General features: G+C 46.9%; 3 non-coding genes across 3 annotated transcripts; 1 reads left to right on the top strand and 2 right to left on the bottom strand.

Annotated features, from left to right (window-relative positions):
- Positions 1–568: 568 nt before the first annotated feature.
- On the bottom strand, positions 569–641 carry TRNAK-UUU (transfer RNA lysine (anticodon UUU)). Its single transcript has one exon. It is a non-coding gene; the product is annotated as a tRNA-Lys (tRNA).
- An 11,892-nt stretch (positions 642–12,533) lies between these two features.
- Positions 12,534–12,616, bottom strand: TRNAP-AGG (transfer RNA proline (anticodon AGG)). Its single transcript has one exon. It is a non-coding gene; the product is annotated as a tRNA-Pro (tRNA).
- A 9,189-nt stretch (positions 12,617–21,805) lies between these two features.
- Positions 21,806–21,887, top strand: TRNAS-GCU (transfer RNA serine (anticodon GCU)). The gene has a single exon. It is a non-coding gene; the product is annotated as a tRNA-Ser (tRNA).
- Positions 21,888–23,992: the final 2,105 nt, after the last annotated feature.

Consider the following 23,992-nt stretch of genomic DNA (forward strand, 5'->3'; position numbering starts at 1 on the left):
CTTCAGGACTCAGAGGAAATGGAGCTCCCATCCCTACCTACAGGACTCCAAGCACGGCCAGCCTTCTGGATCAAACATCCCCTCTTGTGCTCAAGTCACAACAGCTAGCAGGCAAAAGGCAGGTTTTCATATCATTTGAGAGAGCAAGACAGAGCCTTGGAAGACCCAGCAGGATTAGGTCGCACAGGAATTGTCCTCAGATCCTACTGAGACTTCAACTCAGATTGCAGGATTCAAAGTCCTGAGGGCTGCTCTTACACCATGGGACCAATAGGGAACCCCCAGATCTCTGCTGAGTTCTGGTGTGGATGACCCTGCGGGCGCAGCCCTGCATTTACTCACCAAGTTGGCATGTAACAGTTTGCTGCCACTCCCAGAGGCCTTTCTTAATCCAGACTGAGAGGCCAGTGGCCATGTGAGGAAATTGCCCCTTCCATCCTAGGCAGTACATGGCCCTTTCTAGGAAAGACCAAGTCCTGGAGGAAAAATGGCTGCTGTGAAATAACATCCTGAGGAGATGCCTTTTTCAGGTGTTGGAGGAGTACCATATGGGGAAATGCTCTCTTTTCACCTGGCCAGGAATTTGAACCCTGGACCGTCAGATTAAAAGTCTGATGCTCTACCAACTGAGCTAGCCAGGCTCATGGAAAAAAAGGGCAAGTTTGATGCAGAAGAGAAACTAGTCAAGAAAAAGAAGGCAGAAAATTTGCTACTCTTGCTTCTTTAGCAGCCCTAGGCCCATCTTGCTTCTCCATGTGGCACCCAGAGACATTCTTCTTTTTTTAGATAAATATCAGATCCAGGAGAAAACACAGTTATACAAAGCAAAATAAAATTGACCTGTTTCATGCAGTGCTACATTGACCTCTATTCAGACTGAGCTTAAGGGAGGGCCTTGCTTTGGGATCAAACATGCCCTCTTGTGCGAGTCACAACAGCTAGCAGGCAAGAGACAGGCTACCATGTCATTGAAGGGAGCAAGAGGAAGCTTTGGAAACCCCAGAATATTTAGCTGGCAATGAAAGGACCCCACAATTCTACAGGGGCTTGAACTTTGATTTCAGGATTTACAGCTCTGAATACCAGCCCTTACACCATGGGACCAGCCAAGAGAGTTTGATTTCTGGCATGAAAGACTATGTGGGGATAATTTTTTCTCTCAGGGAATACCCAGTGGGAATATGCCTTTCTGGCCAGCCCTACATTTGCTCAAAAAATCAGCACACAGCACTTTGTTACAGGCCCAGAGGCCTTTCTTCCTCCAGACTGTAATGCCAGTGGACAGATGAGGAAGTAGCACTTTCAGTCCCAAGCAGTAAAGAGCCCTTCCTAGAAAAGGCCAAGTTCTGAAAAGGAAAAACTGAAGTCAAAGAGAGTTCTCAAGAGATGCCTTCTGAAAATCTTGGGGAATTGTCCTCCTACCTGACCAAGGACTTGAACCTTGGACCCTCAGATTAAATGTCGGAGGCTCTACCAACTGAGCAAATTTGATGCTAAAAAGAAACTGCTCAGAAAATGAGAGCAGAAAACAATACAGAAAACCTGATGCTTTCACTCTCTTAGCAGTCCTAGCCCCAGCCTGCTCCTCCATCCGGCCCCCTGAGGCCTTATTCTTTTTTTAGTTAAATAGCAAATCCAGGAGAAAACACAGTTATACAAAGCAAAACGAAATCACAAACAGAAATGTCATTGGAAATACAAAAATTAAAATGGAAAACGCAATTCCCATCACTTTAGCATGTCTGGGCCATTCCTGTATCGAGAGCACCTGCTAAGGGCCCTGTGTGCTTACGAGAAACCTGGAGAAACTCATACCACAGCCTGAACATGTAACTCAACTGCTCCCAGGTGCTGAAGTAAAACCCTTTCCCTGCTATGACGTTGCACTCCATATGATTTTATTAAAATATGCTAATGAGTGTGAATATAATGTAACTGGAATATGCTTTATGCATGTAAGGTAGCATTACAAAGTTTATAATCGACTGTGTGTGTTCATCATATGTGTATGAACCGATCATTCTTGTATCTGAAACTAGAAATATGAACAATAATTCTGAGGTCTTGTTGTAATGATGCAAAGTGTGGGCCACTAATAGTAGTTTGGACTCTTGATGGCTCCCACTAACCAGGACAATTGACTGTAGATGGCTCTGTCCTGCACCATCTGTGAGTCAGGCCAGGAAAAATGAAGGCTTGGGGTCTCACAGGACATGTGAGCATGTCACCTGGTACAGGAATCCATCTTAAACCTGGGGCTTTTCCCCAGGAGAGAGACAAAAGATTCCTGCCTTGTACCAAAGTTATATAAGGGGGTAGAACAGAAGAAAGGTGGCTGCAGTCATAAGAAATCCCCTAGCTACCACCTGAGCTGGAACAAGGATTAGGCCAGGTGAAAAGATTGGGCCCCGACTAGAAATAAGCCTAGTCTGCAAAAGAAGCTTATTGGAAGATCTCTGAGGGTGAGATTTTATCTGTATTGAGTTTCATATTGTATTAGGTTTAGACTTGCATGTTTTTGATATATTTTGCTCTATGGAGAATACAAACTCTATAGAGAAGGAGAAGCTAATGCCTTAGAAGATTCTCTGTGTGTGTGTGTTAGATGGATGCGAAGGTGTCTAGAAAACACTCTCCTGTAGTCTCTTTTCTCTGATTTCCTTTTGAAAATTTGAAGCAGGGAGCAAAAACCATTGTCTTCTGAAAGGTTTGAACTCAAAGCCTTCAGATTATGAGACTGAGACACTACCAGCTGTGCTAAGAAGGCTTGGAAAAGATTTAGACTCAATGCATATAGAATCCTTCTGCAGCCGTGACCGAGCCAGGAGTGCACTGGAAGAAGCACGGGGATATGGTGCTCAGACACCTTTCCTGGCAGCTAATAGATCAATTTTCCCTGACAGTGAACAATCTACTGGAATTCATGGCAGCAGAGGGTGGATATTTCCAAGCTGAGCATCAGCTTCCACATTTCAGAACTTATTCCCCTTTTCCTAGTAGGGTACTTTCCATGTGAATTGGGCAATACAAGTTGGGGAATCTACAGGGGTAATAGAAACCAGTATTTAAGGTAAGCTTTGAACTCATAAGCCCAGCAGTAGCCCCTTTTGCACTAACCAGTAGCACCACTGCAGTTGCTTCTTAGGCAAAGCTGGGAAGCAGGCAATTATCAGTCTCTGTGGTTCACACCTTTGCCTGGTAATTGCAAGGCTGCTGGTTCATACCTAACTAAAGATGCAACTTTTCAGCCATGAGACTCCAGGATATTTTAACAGGAAGAAAATCTCCTCATTTCTGGTTTAGCCCCATTTGACCCCTTCTGCCTGTCTTCTCCCCCACACGATCTCTTTTCTTCCCCATTGGGGCCATACAGAGAGGAGCCCCAGTCACTGAGAAGTTCCCTTTTCTCCTTCACAGAGTGCTTTAACGCCCCTTATCTCACTCAGGCTCACAACCACCCAGAGTTCAAGAACTGTCCCTGTTCCCATTGGACAGATGAGGGGAGCCTGAGGTCCAGAGAAGGCAAGTGACTTACCCAAGGACCTACAAAGCAAAGCGGTGGCAGAGCCAGAAAGAAAAGCCACCAGTTCCAACTCCTGTTCTAATGGACAACAAACCCCCCAGAGGCAGGGATAGAGCCCAGGAATCGAGATGGTGGGGAAAAGTCATTCCAACTGTTTCTGTCAGAAAATCCCATTACGACTAAACCAGTTTGTTTCTCGAAATCATAACAAGTGGGATAAAAGTTCTTTGCTAAAATATTTTGTTGCAAAACAAAAGCATCTCCTGTCTGTCACAGTGTGTTAAATTGTCTTGTCGCACACAAGAGGAGACACTTAGATCTCAAACATTAGATAAGATGCTTCAGTCTGAGCTAAGTCATTGCTGCTCTTAACAATTTCAAAATAAAAACATACAAATATAATAAACTATTTCAGCTATTCTATTATGTGTTAATCTGCTCTGAGTAAACGTGATAGGACACCTCATACTATGCCCTACTCCGAGTGACACTCTCAAATGGATCCCCATCCTCCGCCCACTGTGAGGTAGGTAGGAGCAGATCATTATTATCTCTATTTGAAAAAGGGAGAAGGTAAGGCTGAAAAAGGAGAATGGACTTGTCTTATGTCACACAGCAAGTCAGTGGCAGAGCTGGGAATTGGACTGAAGAGCCCTGATTTTCAAACTAACCATCGGAACTTGAATTTCAGACATTGAATGACCTGAATAAAGTGCTCTCAGATGAGCTCCAGACCAACAACAGTGCACAGTAATTATTCAGCAAGTATTTGAGGAGAACTGCAATGAACTGCTCAGAATCATGAACTGCTCAGAGACAATTAATGCAGAGAAGAAGCAAAATTTGTCAAACATAGAACTGGTTCTGACTTATTTCCTTGATCTTAAAAGAGAACAACAAGGACCTGAGTCTCCTCCCTGCCAATCAGGGTAGAGCCTGAGGAGGGAAGGCTGAGGGTTCTCACCAGAGAGCACAAAGGATGGGCCAGGTCACCAGTGGGGATCACTGTCAGAGCACTATTTCAGCCCCACAGTTTTGGATGGACCACCCACAGTGGGAGCTGCAGAGCACTCCCCTGCAACACACACACACACCCTGGTGTTGGGAGGGGAACAGGAGAAAGGACAAAAGAAGCAAGAGACAAAGAGAAAGGAGGGAGGGATGGATGGAGGGAAAGGTGATGTAATCTGTTAACTATTGGCTAATGTGCTTATCTTGTCTTGCTGGAAAACCTATCCTGGGGTGTGGAACTGCCTACCCCGTCACTTTCCCCCACTTTGGAAAATCTATATATTCTATTGCTATTAATTAATTAACAATGTCTCTGAGCCTAATAAGAAAGGTGACACTCAGCCAGCACTGTGTGTAATAAACTCCTATTTTTGACCTCTACATGGTGTAGATTTCTGTCTTTCTCGGACACCTGCTGAATAAAGAGAAGATTCAGGATCCAGCCTGGCTGAATGTGTGTCCTCTCCTCACAGCTTGGTGATCTTTTGAGGAAATGGAGAAGACTGCCTTTGCCTAGCTGTACATTGCTTGCAAAAGAAACAGGTCTTTTTGGTGACAAGTGTTGAAAGGAGGCACTAGACAAATGTGGAGACAGGAAAAATATTCCCCAACTGAACTGGCATCTGTGGATGCTGAAGTCACAACACAGAACACTAAACACTATTTGAGAACGGCTGGTGTCAGAAGAGTCTCTAACAAGGCCTTTTCTCCCCAGCAGGGGCCTCTCTGTGCACAGAACTCCTGGTAGCTTGATGGCTGCAGGCAGTGGAGAACTCTATTTTGGCATCTCTTTGCCTGTTTTGTGGTCAGCATCTGCAGTGGCTGTTAAAAGGTCTCTAGATAGTGATCTTTGGGAAGAGCTCGCTGAAGAGCCTTCCTACTAACCAGGAGAGCCTGGCTTGGCCTGCCAGTTCTTCCTTGCTGAACCTAGTGTGTCTGTTGGCTCCTTTTTTGTATCTCTTTTCAGAAAAAGAAAAGACCTGTCAGCAGAATCCTTCTAAGTGCTTGTTCAAGACAGATAGAGCCTTCCTTGCAGCTAAGTCTTGGTGTAATAGGGCATGTGGTGCCTCTTCCTGGCCATCCTGGTAATTAGTTCTGGTTCACCGGTGCGCCTTCATCTAGTGGCATCTGGCTGCATCTGTTTTATCATTAGGACCCATGTCGCTCTCAGGACTTCAGTGTCCTCTTATGGACACAGCCCTCTGGCTGTGCCTCACTCAGTTCTCTCCCCCCTTCCCGGGGGCAGCTGTTCTCTACCCAGACACTTGCCTCAGTGGTCGGCTGCAGTCCAGGGTGTAGCCACCTGTGTCAGTGGCTACGGAGGCAAAAGTGGTGAACCTCCAACCCTGCATCTGTTTCCCTGGACCACTTCCCCACAGCCCCAGCATCTTCCTCTGCCTTTGTATTAGGGCCTCAGTCTGGCAGCACTCAACCAGAAGGTCACTCATGCTCCCCTTACCCACCCAGCACTACTCTGATCATGGTGCCCACCCTTCCCCTTCCCCTTCCCCTTCCCCTTCCCCAGCCAAACCTCCCTCCTCAAACTCCAAGCAGTGACTAACTCTTGCTGTGCTGAGCAGCCCTTTATATATGGGCTGCTCCAGCAAGCGTTCTCCTGATTGGCTCTCCCAATAAGCCCTTTCCTGATAGGCCGGGTTCTGTGCAGCCTCTGCAAGGCTGCCTTAATCTTTCTCCTGCTTGGTTGGGGGCAGACACCTTCCCACACTTGGAAAATGGCAAATGAGAAGTTTAGAGCTGGTGGAAAGGTTACCATGACTGAGAACTGAGCTGATGTTGCTGCGGTCGAAACACAGATCACTAACCGCTATATGATCACAGTGGCTGGTGGGAGAAGCACATGTTAGAAGCCCTCTGTCATCTCAGCTGTGGCTTTCTGTGCACGGAGAGCCAGACACCTCAAGGTCTGCAGGTCCTGAGGGAAATGTGGAACATCTGTCCTTTAGAATTTGCAGGTGTTGTCCTGGACCATCAAATGGAACAGTTGCAAACAGTTTCTTGAGGCAGGCACCATGGCTTAGCTGGCTAAAGCACCTGCCTAGTAGACAGGAGATCCTGGGTTTAACTCCCAGTGGTGCCTTGGTGTACGGCTTTTGTCTCCTCTGCTCACATTTTCCTGTGTCTTCCTAGGAAACAGAAGAGACCTCCCTTGGTATCCAAGTCATTGCTTCCTAAGGAAAAGGCTTCTTTGGAGGGAAGCATTGGAAAGAATCAAATCACAAGCCTGGAGTTGATGAAAAGGCTGTTGTGACTGGCATTAGCATGGTGGTTGCTTTGACTGCAATAGCTGCAACACGAGAGCCTGCGCCACATGTCCTTGTGATTCACTGGGGATGTCCACACGCAGATGTCATGTCGTCTTCCTTTTGATAGTCACTGATGAAAAATGGAGCAGTTGGGAGAAAAGTCCCAGAGAGTGGCATCGTGGCTAAGCTGGCTGACTCACCTGCCAGGTAAAGTGGAGTTAGGGATGCAGCACCCAGTGGTGCCTTGCCAAATGTGTCTGCTCTTCCCATCTTTTGGTCAATCTTCTGAGGAAACAGAGAAGACTGCCTCTGCCTTGCAATGCAAATGCTTCCAAAAGAAACCGGTCGTTTTTTCTGACAAGCGTTGGAAGGAGGCACCTAAGAAATGTGGAGACAAGGAAAAGGTCATCGTAACTCAACTTGCATCCATGGCTCTTGGGGCCACAACGCAGAGCACTAAGCACTGTATGACCACAGCAAAATGTAAACTTTACACCTTATTACACTAGGCAGTAGTTAGGTCAAGCATTTTTCTCACCCCACTGGATGTTACCCTCCTTAATACATAGAATTCCCCCCTTCATTTTCTCAGGATTCCTGCTGCTTCCAACATAGGTGGGGGAGGACAAAGGCAAAAACATGATGCCACAGTCTCCTATTTTATATCCTTAGTTCAAGTGTCTAGAAGACACTTGCCCAGACGTGTCCGGGAGGGCTCTGCTGAGTCACTAGGTTGGGGAATCCTCCTGGTGTGGTCTTGTGCAACTGACTCATAGACTTGAGCAGTCCCCACAGTGTTGTGTTTGGGCATCTGTCATTGAATTGGAAATCCCTTAATTACAATTCCTCTGCTGATTCATGGTTGTTGAACTCCCTCCTTGGCAGGGGTCACTAGCAAAATTATAGCATATTTCAGTAACAACCATACAGCAAAATGCACAACTTCATACACCCTCATGCTATACATATTTGGATAGAATAACCAATTTCAGCAGATCATGACTTTTCATGTGATAACTTACATGGAATGGTTTGTATGAGATATCACAGTCATATATGAATGATGAATATGTGAGCTACAGGGGGCTATTTTGAGGTACATCATGTCACAAAAGCCTCCAGAGACTGGTCTTTGGGAAGAGCTGGCTGAAGAGCCTTCTGAGTAACTGAGAGATCCTGGCTTGGCCGGCCAGTTTGTGCTTGTGAATTAAACTTGTCCTCTGGGCTCCCTTTTTTTGTCTCTTTCACATAAACAGAGCAGAAGTTCTTGGCCAATCCTTGACAGTGCTTGTTCAAGACACAGAGAGCCTCTGTGCTGGAGCAGGGGTAAGGGTGCAGGAGGTGGTCGGAGGGGGGTGCTTACCTCAGGCAGTACAGCTCCCAAAGTGACCGGCACAGGATTCTGCCTCCGAGCAGCCAACCACACCTCCCCATGCTTTGCAGAATGAATGATGGTTCTCTACTAACCCCACTTAGCCACAATGATGTGCTTAGTTTCTGCCCTGCCTTTCTCAGCTTGACTTTCCTCTTTTGCCCCATTCCTGCCTCACTTCCTCCTTTGGCAAGTCATGCAAAGGAGGCCAGCAGGAAGAGCCGGCGTCCACCAGCCAATCTCCAAGGGCAGAGGAGGCCAAGCCACAAGCCTCTGAAAGGTAACATGCCTAACTCCTCTAGGTTCTCCAGCCTGACACCAAGGTGCTTTCTCCACTGCTGTCAGCACCTTCTGTCATGCAGGGGTTGGAGTTATCCCAGGGACAGGCCAATAGGAGAAGGAGGAGCACCTTCCTGAACAGCAAGGGGATCTGGGAAAAGGAAACCAGCATGTTTCTGAACCAGGGACCTTTTGCATGTTAGGCAAATGTGAAAACCACTACACTACAGAAACTCCATCTGCTTGGTTATTGCTCACCCTGCCACAGACCGATGGACAAACCTAGAGAAAGTGGTGGCAGCCCTTCGATAGGTCAGCTGGCAGAGCAGAGGACTGGGGCCGGCACTCAGGAAGTCATCCTTACCTCGCCCGTGTGACTGGAGCTTGAGGGAGAGCTTCTTCTTCTTCTCCTTGCTGACAAAGAGCAAGAGAAGAATGAAAGATCAGGTGGGCCAACTCGGTGCAGAAGCCCATGCTGTCTTTTCCTGCTCCATAGCCTGAAATGAGGGACTTGTGGCAGTTAAAGGCAATGCTGCACTTTCCGAGAATATACCACCTGGGCACAAAGAGGAATAGAAGAGACTGTTAGTCTAGCACGCTCCCAACCGAACTACTTCAGCAGCTGCTAGGTTTCTTTTTGGTCTATTACTTTTCTGTCTGGGAAGTTTTTGTCAGCTGTGGCACAGAAAAAGGATGTCATTGCGAGCGACCCATGAAGACAAGATTCACTTTTGCCTTCCTTGCTCGGCTTTACTTGCTTCCTCACCCTATTCCTGCCTTAGTTCCTGTGTTACCTGAAGGCGACGGGGGCCCAGCAGTACGAGGAGGAAGTTGGGCAGGTAGACCCTGGTGGAAAAAGTCCTGCCACCACTTGCCACCCCACTTTCTTCTCCCAGCTTCACATATTGGCCACCAGGGACTTGGTGCCCAGCAGCGCAACGGAAGGCAGCAGACAGACCCACCCTCGCCTTGAAGCTCCAGCTCATTAAACCACATCTTCAGTCGCTGATGGCCAATGAGAGAGCAACATCACTTGCTATTTTAGCACTTGAAAATGCCATTGGCCAATCTTTGGATCTCTTTAATGCTGCGCTTCAGTTCATGGGGGAAAGGTGAGAGAAGCGACCTTTCAGCTAAAGGCCTGGGGTTAACATCCTAACGCTGTCTCCTACTGTAACACTACTTAATACTGGCCAGCCATGTGCTGGTGACAGTTCCATTTCTAGATGTTAGTACGTTTCAGTTACCGTTAAAATTAAAAAGTTTCTATATGTTTAAAGAAAATGCATTTGTTTTGTTTGCTTATATATGGCATTAATAAATACAGGTTTACAGAACCTAGCCCGCAAATTTATCATCTTATATGACAGAGAAAATCATGCATCGAAATTGTGCATTGAAATCATGAACTGAGCTACAAATGCCATGAAAAATAAGATATTCAAAATTTTAACATGGGGGGGCACCAAAAACACGTCTTGCTTGGGGTGCCACTTGGTCTAGGGGAGGTCCTGTCAGAGAGAACAGGAGTTAGTCTCACATGTCTATTTTCAGGCTGTAATCTGTGGGCACCCTGCTCTGCGGGAGGGATCGTGGTAACCCAGACTCAGGGCTGGAACAGGCCCCTGATTGAGGGGGTGGCTGCATGGTTTACAGCGCTCTGATGTCTCAGACAATGTGTCTCTCCCAAAGCCTAAGATCTGCGTCCCCAGAAGGCTCCTGTGCTGCCTCCGCTCCTTTCACCTTCTACAGCAAGGAGCAGCAGCAAGGGTCAGGGATGAGCCATAGGGCACTAGGTGGGGGGCAGAGGCTTCAGGAGCCCAGAGTGTTTGCCTGTCTGGGCATTTTGGCTGAGACCTCAGGGACACACTATGAGGCAGAATCCCAGGCATCTGTATGAAAGGAGCATAAGGACGTAAGAGCAGCCAGACTGGGTCAGACTGGGTCCATCTCGCCCAGTGTCCTGTGTTCCCATAGCGGCCAAAGCCGGTTGCCCCAGAGGGAATGAACAAAACAGGTAATCATCAAGTGATCTATCCCCTTTCACCCGCTCCCAGCAAACAGAGATTAGAGACACCTTCCCTGCACATCCAGGCTCAGAGCATGTCCTCCATGAATTGATTTAGCTCTTTTTTTGAGCCCTGTTATAGTCTTGACCTTCACAACATCCTCTGGCAAGGAGTTCCACACATTGACTGTGCATTGTGTGAAAAAATACTTCTGTTTGTTTGTTTTAAATGTGCTGCCATTAATTTCACTTGGTGACCCCCAGTTCTTGTGTTATGAGAAGGAATAAGTAACTCTTCCTTATTTACTTTCTCCACACCAGTCATGATTTTATAGACCTCTATCATATTTTCCCTTGGTCATCTTTTCTCCAAGCTGAAAAGTCCCAGGCTTATTATTCTCTCTTCATATGGCAGACACTCCACACCCCTTTTCTGAACCTTTTCCAATTCCAATACATCTTTTCTGAGATGGGGTGACCATATCTGCATGCAGCATTCAAGATGTGGGCGTACCATGGATTTATACAGCGGCAATAAGATTTTCTCTCTTATTTTCTATCCCTTTCCTAATGATTCCCAACATTCTGTTCCCTTTTTGCCGGCCGCTGCACACTGAGTGGATGTTTGCAGAGAACTATCCACAGTGACTCCAAGATCTCTCACTTGAGTGGCAACAGCTATTTGACATCCCATCGTTTTATATGTAGAGTTGAGATTGTGTTTGCCAATGTGCATCACTTTGCATTTATCAGCATTGAATTTCATCTGCCATTTTGTTGCCCTTTCACCTAGTTTTGTGAAATCTCTTTTTAGCTCCTCACAGGCTGCTTTGGACTTAACTGTCCTCTGTAGTTTTGGATCATCTGCAAATTTTGTCACCTCTCTGTTTAGCAGATCGTTTATCAATATGTTGACTAGTCCTCGTCCCAGTATAGACACCACTAGGTACGAGTTTGCATCCTGAAAACTGACCATTTATTCCTACCCTTTGTTTCCCAGCTTTTAACCAGTTATTGATCCATGTGAGGACCTTTCAGAGGTGAAAGTAAGCTGGTACGTTCTGGTATGGGGTACTGGCAAGAGCGGGTACGCTGTGCCAGGCCGGCCTGGCTTTCCCAGTCTGGTGATTTAAAGGGCCCAGGGCTCCCTGCAGTGGCCGGAGCCCCAGGCCCTTTAAATCGCCTCCTGAGCCCCACTGCCAGAGCCCTGGGACCTTTAAGTCACCTCCCAAGCCCTTCTGCTGGAGCCCCCGGGAGCAAATCACTGCCATGGATGCTGCTCTTCCTGCACTACGAACACAGAGCAGGGGCGGTGGGAGCTTCCTTACAGTGGGGCGGGGGCACCGTTGTCTGAACTGTGGCGCTCTCATGACACCCCTTCCCCAAGGAACCACACTCACACCATCCCTCCCCCTGAGGCCACACCCACAGAACACCTCTTCCTCCCAAGACTCCACCCTTCCCCCCCTCCATCACTTGTCCTAACAGCCGGTAAAGAGTGGTGGGGCCATGACCCCCTAACCCCCCTGTTCCAGCACACCTGACACAGAGCTAAGCAGGCCGCAGCATGCATGTGTGACAGAGGCTGCTGTGCTGAGCTGAGCCAGTGAGGGAAGCAGGGGCTGATGTTGGGGCTGTCCCCTTCCCCCTGCCTCAGGACTGGTTGCTTGCAGCAGCTGTCTTAACTTAGAGACAGTGTGCCCACACACTCACTCACTCTTCCCCCCCCCACCCAAACACATTGCAGTTGAAAAGCAGCTGGCAATCTAGTAGGATTCCCATGGAACAATGGGATGGAGAAACCTGCATCATGTGATGCTGTACTGGCCCGTGAGGCATTGCAAACCCTTCCCAAAGCACCTGCAGCCAGTTGCACAGCTACCGACAGTGCACTGCTCTCTGTGGCCATCCTAGAGTCTAGCATGGATGTGCTCTGGTAAGACAAGAAGCATAGTGTGGACATGCAACAGGTGTTTAATTCAAACACTTTAAAGCCACATTACCCAATAGTGTAGATATAGCTTGGGAGCGAGACAAGACCCAGCTCTGTTGAAACTAAATGACCACAACTTCCTCCGTAGTTGACAGGATTTGAAGCTGCGTGGGGAAGACCCCAATGGATTCCTAGTCCATTGCCTTAACCACTCGGCCACAACTACTTGCTTGAAATGCGTTTCTCACTACACTCCAGTTCTGTTCTCACTGAGTGATCAATTCCAATTGTTCCCTCAGACCATTTTCCACAACACACTCACTGCTGTGCCATTGTGTAAGTGTGTCCATGGCTGAACTGCAAAAATTCCTGCTCATTTCCCTTCTGGCTGGAGCATGAAGAGAGTGTGTTTGTGGTCAATGACGTTCCTGTAGATTGTTGTCCATTTCCTGCCTTGATCATTCAGACAGTTCCTTTACCATCCTATCCCCCGCACATCAGGGATTGCAATAGCAGGGGGCAGGTTTTCTCTGGGGCACTGAGATTTGTCAGGGGGTTGGTGGCTCCTTTCTCTCCTCATCCTGGAGTAAACTCGGCTTTTTATTTCATCCTTGATGTTTCAAGGCACAACAACAGATGACCGAGGAAAGAGGTGAACAGGGCGGGCCTCAGGGGAGGGGCAGAGAGGTGCAAGTGGTGGGCAGGGCCGGTCTCATGGGTGGGGCAAAGAGGTGTGGGTGGTGGACAGGGCAGGTCAGGGGAGGGGATAGAGAGGTGTGAGTGCTGGGCAGGGCTGGTCTTTGGGGAGGGGGCAGAGAGGTTTGGGCAGGGTGAGTCTCAGGGGAAGGGCAGAGAGGTGGGGGTAGCAGGCAGACCTTGGGGGTGGGGGTGGAGAGACACAAGGAGGCTTTCGGGGAGGAGAGGAGTGAGCAAAAGGTGGACCAGCAGGCCTCAGCCAAAGAGAAAGAGCAGGGGTGGGAAATGGCCAAATGAGAGTGAGAGCAGAGCACAGGTGGGGCCTCAGAGGGAGGAGAATGAGTCAAGGGGATGGAGTGGGCAGGGCTGCCCAGAGGATTCAGGGGGCCTGGGGCAAAACAATTTTGGGGGCCCCTTCCATAAAAAAAAGTTGCAATACTATAGAATAATATATTCTCATGTGATCCCTGCAGGGCCTGGGGCAAATTGCCCCACTTGCCCCCCCTCTGGGTGACCATGCCCTCAGCCTCTCCTCATAAGTCCCCTGCCCCCTAATCATTTTTGTTGCCCTCCCCTAGACTCTCTCCAATTTGTTTCTGTAGTGGGAGGGCAAAAACTGGACGCAATGCTCCAGATGTGGCCTCACCAGTGCTGAATAGTGGGGAATAATCACTTCCCTCGATCTGCTGGCAATGCTCCTACTAATCCAGCCCAGCATGACCAGTTACCCATATTGAATGCAGACCCAGCAATATTTGATCAATTGGTTACTGTCCATTCAGGAAGTTCTTTCCTACCCATTCATAAAGAATGAAGATGCTCTGAGCAGAGGGGATAGAGCTGTCCCGTCCATGTAGTTAATCCATCTCCCCGAGAGGTGGTAGCTACGTCACTGGGGGAAGCTATGTGGGTGGGTGTGCAAGCTGTGGTGTCTCCATGTATCTATAAGTTTAATCAAACCCCATTTTTAAAAGCACTGTGGTCTGGGAAGAGAACAGGAGATCTCTGAGGCAGGGCCTGTCCTTCAAAATCTTTAAGATCACTGACTTACTTCCACAGCAATCATGGGAGTGTAGCTCAGTGGTAGAGTGTTTGACTGCAGATCAAGTAGTCCGTGGCTCTAATCCCAGTGCCCCCTTATAAACCTCTCCTTTCAACAAAAATAATTGCATTTCCGTTATGTTGAGGAGTTCCACTGAATAGGGATCCCTGAAATGAATGGAAACACTCAATGTTTTCCTGTGCAAATGCATGAAAATCTAGCAAACATGTTCCTTCACTGAAATCAGTTCCAATCCTCTGAAGGATTAAAGAATCCTTATTGAGGTTGCAGGAAAAAACCATCCCGATGTGCAGAAAGAATAGTAAATATGGCAGGCGACCAGCTTGGCTTAACAGTGAAATCCTTGCTGATCTTAAACACAAAATAGAAGCTTACAAGAAATGGAAGATTGGACAAATGACCAGGGAGGGGTATAAAAATATTGCTCAGGCATCCAGGAGTGAAATCAGGAAGGCCAAATCACATTTGGAGTTGCAGCTAGCAAGAGATGTTAAAAGTAAGATGAAGGGTTTCTTCAGGTATGTTAGTAACATGAAAAAAGTCAAGGAAAGTGTGGGCCCCTTACTGAATGAGGGAGGTAACTTAGTGGACAGAGGATGCGGAAAAAGCTAATGTACTCAAAGCTTTTTTTGCCTCTGTCTTCACAAACAAGGTCAGCTCCCAGACTGCTGCACTGGGCAGCACAGTGTGGGGAGAAGGTGACCAGCCCCCTGTGGAGAAAGAAGTGGTTCGGGACTATTTAGAAAACTGGAGATGAGCACATGTCCATGGGGCTGGATGTGCTGCATCCGAGGGTGCTAAAGGAGTTGGCGGATGTGATTGCAGAGCCATTGGCCATTATCTTTGAAAACTCATGGTGATCGGGGGAGGTCCAGGATGACTGGAAAAAGGCTACTGTAGTGCCCATCTATAAAAAGGGAAGAAGGAGGATCCAGGGAACTACAGACCAGTCAGCTCACCTCTGTCCCTGGAAAAATCATGGAGCAGGTCCTCAAGGAATCAATTCTGAAGCACTTAGAGGAGAGGAAAGTGATCAGGAACAGTCAGCATGGATTCACCAAGGGCAAGTCATGCCTGACTAACCTTATTGCCTTCTATGAGGAGGTAACTGGCTCTGTGGATGAGGGGAAAGCAGTGGATGTGTTATTCCTTGACTTTAGCAAAGCTTTTGATATGGTCTCCCACAGTATTCTTGCCAGCAAGTTAAAGAAGTATCGGCTGGATGAATGGACTGTAAGGTGGATAGAAAGCTGGCTAGATCGTCAGGCTCAACGGGTAGTGATCAAAGGCTCCATGTCTAGTTGGCAGCCGGTTTCAAGCGCAGTGCCCCAAGGGTCGGTCCTGGGGCTGGTTTTGTTCAATATCTTCATTGATGATCTGGAGGATGGTGTGGATTGCACCTTCAGCAAGTTTGCAGATGACACTAAACTGGGAGGAGTGGTAGATATGCTGGAGTGTAGGGATAGGATACAGAGGGACCTAGACAAATTGGAAGACTGAGCCAAAAGAAACCTGATGAGGTTCAACAAGGACAAGTGCAGAATCCTGCACTTAGGACGGAAGAATCCCATTCACTGTTACAGACTAGGGGCCGAATGGCTAGGAAGCAGTTCTGCAGAAAAGGACCTAGGGGTTACAGTAGACGAGAAGCTGGCTATGAGTCAACAGTGTGCCCTTGTTGCCAAGAAGGCTAACGGCATTCTGGGCTGTATAAGTAGGGGCATTGCCAGCAGATCGAGGGATGTGATCATTCCTCTCTATTCGGCATTGGTGAAGCCTCATCTGGTGTACTGTGTCCAGTTTGGGGCCCGACACTACAAGAAGGATGTGGAAAAATTGGAAACAGTCCAGCAGAGGGCAACAAAAATGATCAGGGGTCTGAAGCGCATGACTAATGAGGAAAGGCTAAGGGAACTGGGCTTGTTTAGTCTGCAGAAGAGAAGACTGAGGGGGGATTTGATAGCTGCTTTTAAGTACCTGAAAGGGGGTTCCAAAGAGGATGGATCTAGACTGTTCTCAGTGGTAGCAGATGAGAGAACAAGGAGTAATGGTCTCAAGTTGCAGTGGGGGAGGTTTAGGCTGGATATTAGGAAAAAACTTTTTCACTAGGAGGGTGGTGAAGCACTGGAATGGGATAGCTAGGGAGGTGGTGGAATCTCCTTCCTTAGAGGTTTTTAAGGTCAGGCTTGACAAAGCCCTGGCTGGGATGATTTAGTTGGGGATTGGTCCTGCTTTGAGCAGTGGATTGGACTAGATGACCTCCCGAGGTCCCTTCCAACCCTATATTCTATGATTATATGATTAGATGCTCTAATGGTCTCTTCTGGCCATAAAGTCGACTAATTTCTGAAAAACGGAGCGTAGCATTGGGAGCAGCATCTGATGTTTTACTGTCTAGCCGGCTTGCTGCCTAGAACGAACACTCCTTGAGTGGGGTGATCCACAGGGAGTAGCTCAAACCTCCAAAGTGCCTGGCCTGGGGCAGGACATTGGCACAGCAAGGGAGGGGTGTGGTAGTGACATCACAAAGGGCTTTTGCAGGACCTCACACTATTGGTCAAAGGTGGTGGGGAGGTGGTGACCTCACAGAGAGATGCTGACATCATCCAGGCAGGACAGGGGCGAGGGGCCAGGGAAACCTCAGAGACCCCTGTGGCTTTGCTTCAGCAAGTCTCCTTCTCCAGGTCTCTCCTTGAGGACTGATAGAGCATTCAGGTTCACGGATGTGAGCGCCAGGAGGAACCTCTTTCGAGTTTTCTCCTTCCCTTGTAGTGATTTTACTAGAAAACAGCCATCCCTGTTTAGAAGGTAAGAGTCTCCTGGAGGTTTGAAACCTGTTCAGCCTGATCCATCTGGTGAGAGTTGAATTCTAGACATGGAAAACACGAGCTTTAGGAGGCAGAATTTTATTGCACACCTGGGATTTTGTCCCTTAGAATCAGTGGGGACATAAGGGTTTGTCCTTTTTGTTTCAGCTTTTCCTCCATCCATCCTTCTCTCCTTTCTCTTCTCTTGCTTCGTTTCTCCTTTTTCCTATTCCCCTCCCAACACCAGCAGGTGTGCTTGTGTGTGTGTGTGTGTGTTGCGGGGGAGTGCTCTGCAGCTCCCACTGTGAGAGATCCACCCAAAAATGTGGGACTGAAATAGTGCTTGGGCAGTGATCCCCAGCAGTCACCTGGGCCATCTTTTGGGCTCTCTGGTAAGAATCCTCAGCCTCCCCTCCTCAGTCTCTACCCTGATTGGCTGAGCAGGGGGTTATTGACAGGGAGGAGACTCAGGTCCATGTTGTTCTCTTTTAAGAACAAGGAAATAAATCAGAACCAGTTCTATGTTTGACAAATTTTGCTGCTTCTCTGCATTAATGGTCTCTGAGCAGTTCATGATTCTCTCTAACATTGCAGTTCTCCTGAAATACTTGCTGAATAATTACTGTGCACTGTTGTTGGTCTGTAGCTCATCTGAGAGCACATTATTCAGGTCATTCAATGTCTGAAATTCAAGATCGGATGGTTAGTTTGAAAATCAGGGCTCTTGGATCCTATTCCCAACTCTGCCTCTGACTGGCTATGTGATCTAAGACAAGTCAATTCTCCTTTCTCAGCCTTAGCTTCTCCCTCTTTCAAGTAGGGATAATAATGATCCACTCATACCTGCCTCATGGTTGGTGGAGGATGGGGATCCATTGGAGAGTGTTACTAGGATTAGTGCATAATATGAGCTGTCCTATCACGTTTACTCAGAGCAGATTATGACATAATAGATTAGCTGAAACAGTCTTTTTTATTTGCATTTTTTTATTTTGGAATTGTTAAGAGCAGCAACGACTTAGCTCAGACTGAAGCATCTTATCTAATTTTCAAGATCTAAGTGTCTTCTCTTTGTGTGTGACGAGACAATTTAACACACTGTGACAAACAGGAGATGCTTTTGTTTTGCAACAAAATCTTTTTGCAAAGAACTTCCATCTCACTTGTTATGATTCTGAGAAACAAACTGGTTTAGTCTGAATGGGATATTTGGACAGAAACGGTTGGAATGAAATTTTCCCACCATCTCAATTCCTGAGCTCTATCCCTGCCTCTGGGGGGATTTGTTGTCTGTTAGAACAGGAGTCAGGACTGGTGGATTCTCTTTCTGGCTCTGCCACCGCCTTGCTGTGTAGGCCCTTGGGTAGGTCACCTCCCTTCTCTGTACCTCAGGCTCCTCCCATCTGTCCAATGGGAACAGGGACAGTTATAGACTCATAGACTCTAGGACTGGAAGGGACCTCGAGAGGTCATCGAGTCCAGTCCCCTGCCCTCATGGCAGGACCAAATACTGTCTAGACCATCCCTAATAGACATTTATCTAACCTACTCTTAAATATCTCCAGAGATAGAGATTCCACAACTTCCCTAGGCAATCTATTCCAGTGTTTAACTACCCTGACAGTTAGGAACTGTTTCCTAATGTCCAACCTAAATCTCCCTTGCTGCAGTTTAAGCCCATTGCTTCTTGTTCTATCATTGGAGGCTAAGGTGAACAAGTTTTCTCCCTCCTCCTGATGATACCCTTTTAGATACCTGAAAACTGCTATCATGTCCCCTCTCAGTCTTCTCTTTTCCAAACTAAACAAACCCAATTCCTTCAGCCTTCCTTCATAGGTCATGTTCTCAAGACCTTTAATCATTCTTGTTGTTCTTCTCTGGACCCTCTCCAGTTTCTCCACATCTTTCTTGAAATGCGGTGCCCAGAACTGGACACAATACTCCAGTTGAGGCCTAACCAGTGCAGAGTAAAGCGGAAGAATGACTTCTCGTGTCTTGTTTACAACACACCTGTTAATGCATCCCAGAATCACGTTTGCTTTTTTTGCAATAGTATCACACTGTTGACTCATATTAAGCTTGTGGTCCACTATGAGCCCTAGATCTCTTTCTGCCATACTCCTTCCTAGACAGTCTCTTCCCATTCTGTATGTGTGAAACTGATTGTTCCTTCCTAAGTGGAGCACTTTGCATTTATCTTTATTGAACTTCATCCTGTTTACCTCAGACCATTTCTCCAATTTGTCCAGATCAGTTTGAATTTTGACCCTGTCCTCCAAAGCAGTTGCAATCCCTCCCAGTTTGGTATCGTCCGCAAACTTAATAAGCGTACTTTATGTGCCAACATCTAAATCGTTCATGAAGATATTGAACAGAGCCGGTCCCAAAACAGACCCCTGCGGAACCCCACTTGTTATACCTTTCCAGCAGGATTGGGAGCCATTAATAACTACTCTCTGAGTAAGGTTATCCAGCCAGTTATGCACCCACCTTATAGTAGCCGCATCTAAATTGTACTTTCCTAGTTTATCTATAAGAATATCATGCGAGACCGTATCAAATGCCTTACTAAAGTCTAGGTATATCACATCCACCTCTTCTCCCTTATCCACAAGGCTCGTTATCCTATCAAAGAACGCTATCAGATTAGTTTAACACGATTTGTTCTTTACAAATCCATGCTGGCTATTCCCTATCACCTTACCACCTTCCAAGTGTTTGCAGATGATTTCTTTAATTACCTGCTCCATTATCTTCCCTGGCGCAGAAGTTAAACTAACTGGTCTGTAGTTTCCTGGGTTGTTTTTATTTCCCTTTTTATAGATGGGCACTATATTTTCCCCCTTCTCCCACGATTTCCCAAAGATAATAGCTAGAGGCTCAGATACCTCCTCTATTAACTCCTTGAGTATTCTAGGATGCATTTCATCAGGCCCTGGTGACTTGCAGGCATCTAACTTTTCTAAGTGATTTTTTACTTGCTCTTTTTTTATTTTATCTTCTAAATCTACCCTCTTCCCGTAAGCATTCACTGTATTAGACATTCCTTCAGACTTCTCAGTGAAGACCGAAACAAAGAAGTCATTAAGCATCTCTGCCATTTCCAAGTCTCCTGTCACTGTTTCTCCCTCCTTACTGAGCAGTGGGCCTACCCTGTCCTTGGTCTTCCTCTTGCTTCTAATGTATTGATAAAAAGTCTTCTTGTTTCCCTTTATTCCCATAGTTAGTTTGAGCTCATTTTGTGCCTTTGCCTTTCTAATCTTGCCTCTGCATTCCTGTGTTATTTGCCTATATTCATCCTTTGTAATCTGACCTAGTTTCCATTTTTTATATGACGCCTTTTTATTTTGTAGGTCACGCAAGATCTCGTGGTTTAGCCAAGGTGGTCTTTTGCCACATTTTCTATCTTTCCTAACTATCGGAATAGCTTGCTTTTGGGCCCTTAATAGCATCCCTTTGAAAAACTGCCAACTCTCCTCAGTTGTTTTTCCCCTCAGTCTTGATTCCCATGGGACCTTACCTATCAGCTCTCTGAGCTTACCAAAATCCGCCTTCCTGAAATCCATTGTCTCTATTTTGCTGTACTCCCTTCTACCCTTCCTTAGATTTGCAAACTCTATGATTTCATGATCACTTTCACCCAAGCTTCCTTCTACTTTCAAATTCTCAACAAGTTCCTCCCTATTTGTTAAAATCAAGTCTAGAACAGCTTCCCCCCCAGTAGCTTTTTCAACTTTCTGAAATAAAAAGTTGTCTGCAATGCAGTCCAGGAACTTAGTGGATAGTCTGTGCCCTGCGGTGTTATTTTCCCAACATATATCTGGATAGTTGAAGTCCCCCATCACCACCAAATCTTGGGCTTTGGATGATTTTGTTAGTAGTTTAAAAAAAGCCTCATCCACCTCTTCCACCTGGTTAGGTGGCCTGTAGTAGACTCCTAGCACGACATCACCCTTGTTTTTTACCCCTTTTATCCTGACCCAGAGACTCTCAACACTTCTGTCTCCTATGTCCATCTCCACCTCAGTCCAAGTGTGTACATTTTTAATATATAAGGCAACACCTCCTCCATTTTTCCCCTGTCTATCCTTCCTGAGCAAACTATACCCATCCACAACAACATTCCAATCATGTGTTTTATCCCACCAAGTTTCAGTGATGCCAACAATGTCATAATTGTATTTATTTATTAGCACTTCCAGTTCTTCCTGCTTATTACCCATACTTCTCGCATTTGTATATAGACATCTAAGATACTGGTCCCAGCTCTTCCCCAACCCCACCCTCAGTCTGGGCCTCTGGCTCCCAGCCCGGCCTCAACCCCTTACCACTGTCTGCACCCCTCTCCCCAGCAAGCAACAGCCCCACTCTCAGCCCCAGTTCTTGATCACGGCTTCCCAGGGGCCACAGCCATGGCTAAGAGGGCACAGTGTGAAATGTTTGGGGACCACTGGTTTAGGGTGACATCCTCAATCACTTCTCTGCAGTCTAATAAAAGCTATTCCTCACCCACCTACCCCTCCATCAGGATGGACTAGGTATGTTCTGCTGCCCTTCACTCATACAGGAAGGAAAATAACATTTCATTCTACTCAATCCTAAAGTGATTTCTAACCCACCACCATCCCAAACTGGTCATTTTGGAAAAGCGGCCCCACCATGCTGCATAGTTAGGCAGAGTAGGTGTGTCTGTGCAAATATGGTCTGTTCCTGAAGTCTTTCCCCAGCTCCTCACTAGATGTGAGGGGGGAGCTCATTCAGACCCTGCTTATGCTTAGTATTGGGAAACTCCTTAGTGTCCCTATCTCTGCTGAAAGATTTCTCCTGCTGTCCCTTTTTTTGCAACTCAGATGAGGTAGCTGAGTGGTTAAGGTGATGGACTGCTAATCCATTGTGCTCTGCATGTATGGGTTTGAATCCCATCCTCATTGGATGCATTTAGTCTTGACTCCTCTTTTGTAGACAACCATCTCCCCCCTTGGTACAATAACAGACCCAACAATGTTGCTTCTTGCAAACAAAAACCTTCTCAGAAACTTGGACACCCTCCCTTGCTATAAATAAAATGTCTAAATCCCAGATTTCTAAAAAATGTCTCTAGTTCTGTATTTCGTAGTTTTTATCTCAAAAGGTAATGTTACCGCAAGCTGAATAAGGCAACGCTTCAAAGGAAAACATTAGAAATGGTAGGGGAGAAATAGGAAAGGAAAAAGCCCCTTTTCTCAGGAGATACAAACTCGACTTCCTCCTGTCTCTATCACCAGTGGATTTAGCCTCCCTCCTCATGTGCTGTAAATAAAATAAAGAGAAGATAAGGTGGTTTGGCACAAACCAAGTAAGTGTAGTCAGGGTAAAGGTACAGAAAACTGGGGGAACAGGGGAAAATGCAAACGTAATGAATACAATGAAACAGTGACTGGCTTTGGGAGCTTAACACTCAGGCCCATAAACCCTCCCTTGGAAACTGGAAAACATTAAACGATGCCCCAGCACAGAAACCTTTTCCCACTGTTCAGGTGCAGTGGATCCCACGTGCCGGCACGATGCCCAGGACCTTCCACTCTCTGGCTGATTTAGAGCCGTTGAGGAGCAACACTGGGGAGTCCGGATGGCAGTTGGGTTTCATCGCTGGCAGGGAGGCCCTCTGGGATGCTGGAAACCAGGAATGCAAGATGGCAGGAATGGGGGTGACAGGCCTCCTGTTCCTCAGTCTCATGGTGGGACCGAGGGGGGGTCTTCACTCTCCAGCTCAGGAGCACTGTGAAGACTCGACCATGTACGAGTGACAGAGAGATTCTCTCCTTCACCTTCACTGCAGAACTGTTACCTTTTGTCCGAGCCAGACAGTTTATCTTCATCACATTCTATCCATCCACTTCTCAAAGTGTCGTGTGATGAAGCATTCTCCATTGTCTGTGCTTGGATATGATGTTTTGACTGCTTTAATCCTATGTCAGAGTTGCTATGAGTGGAGATGAAAGTGTCAAAGACATAGGAGGGGAATTCAAACGGATCCCAATCACAGTGTGATCATTGGGAGTTCAAATCCCAGGTTCCATCTATTGGTAAAGCCACTTCTGGCAAGGTGGCTGTTCTGTCCCCCATTATGGCACGAGTTTGGAATACGGGCAGCACAGAGCCAATATTCATAACATCAACTACAAAAATGAAACACATCTAGAGATAGCATAATTATAATCAGCCAATCAGAACCTCTCCATAGACCCCTTACGTACATGAAAACCTTTATACAATATTGGCTGCAAATATAGAACAGTGGTCGCAACGGTGACATATACAGGTACAGATTATGTCAATATTGTCACAGGAGGTGACACGGTATCAGTGAGACTGATACTGGAATCCTGCCTCCAGTTTTGATGTCCTCATTTGAAAAGATGATGTGAAATTGGAGCTGGGTCAGCAAAGAGCCACCAAATGTTCTGAGGGCTGGAGAAAAATGCCTTCCAGTGAGGTCTAATGGTCTCTTCTGGCCATAAAGTCGACTAATTTGTGAAAAACTGAGTGTAGCATTGGGAGCAGCATCTGATGTTTTCCTGTCTAGCTGGCTTGCTGCCTAGAACGAACGCTCCTTGAGTGGGGTGATCCACAGGGAGTAGCTTAAAACTGCAAAGAGGCTGGCCAGGGGCAGGACATTAGCACAGCAAGGGAGGGGTGTGGCAGTGACATCAAAAAGGGCTTTTGCAGGACCTCAGACTATTGGTCAAAGGTGATGGGGAGGTGGTGACCTCACAGAGAGATGCTGACATCAGTCAGGCAGGACAGGGGCGAAGGGCCAGGGAAACCTCAGAGACCCCTGTGGCTTTGCTTCAGCAAGTCTCCTTCTCCAGGTCTCTCTTTGAGGACTGAGAGAGTATTCAGGTTCACGGACGTGAGCGCCAGGAGAAACCTCTTTCGAGTTTTCTCCTTCTCTCGTAGTGATTTTACTAGAAAACAGCCGTCCCTGTTTAGAAGGTAAGAGCCTCCTGGAGGTTTGAAACCTGTTCAGTCTGATCCATCTGGTGAGAGTTGAATT

The sequence above is a fragment of the Gopherus flavomarginatus genome, chromosome 8 (assembly GCF_025201925.1).
Source record: "Gopherus flavomarginatus isolate rGopFla2 chromosome 8, rGopFla2.mat.asm, whole genome shotgun sequence".
Taxonomy (NCBI): Eukaryota; Metazoa; Chordata; order Testudines; family Testudinidae; genus Gopherus; species Gopherus flavomarginatus.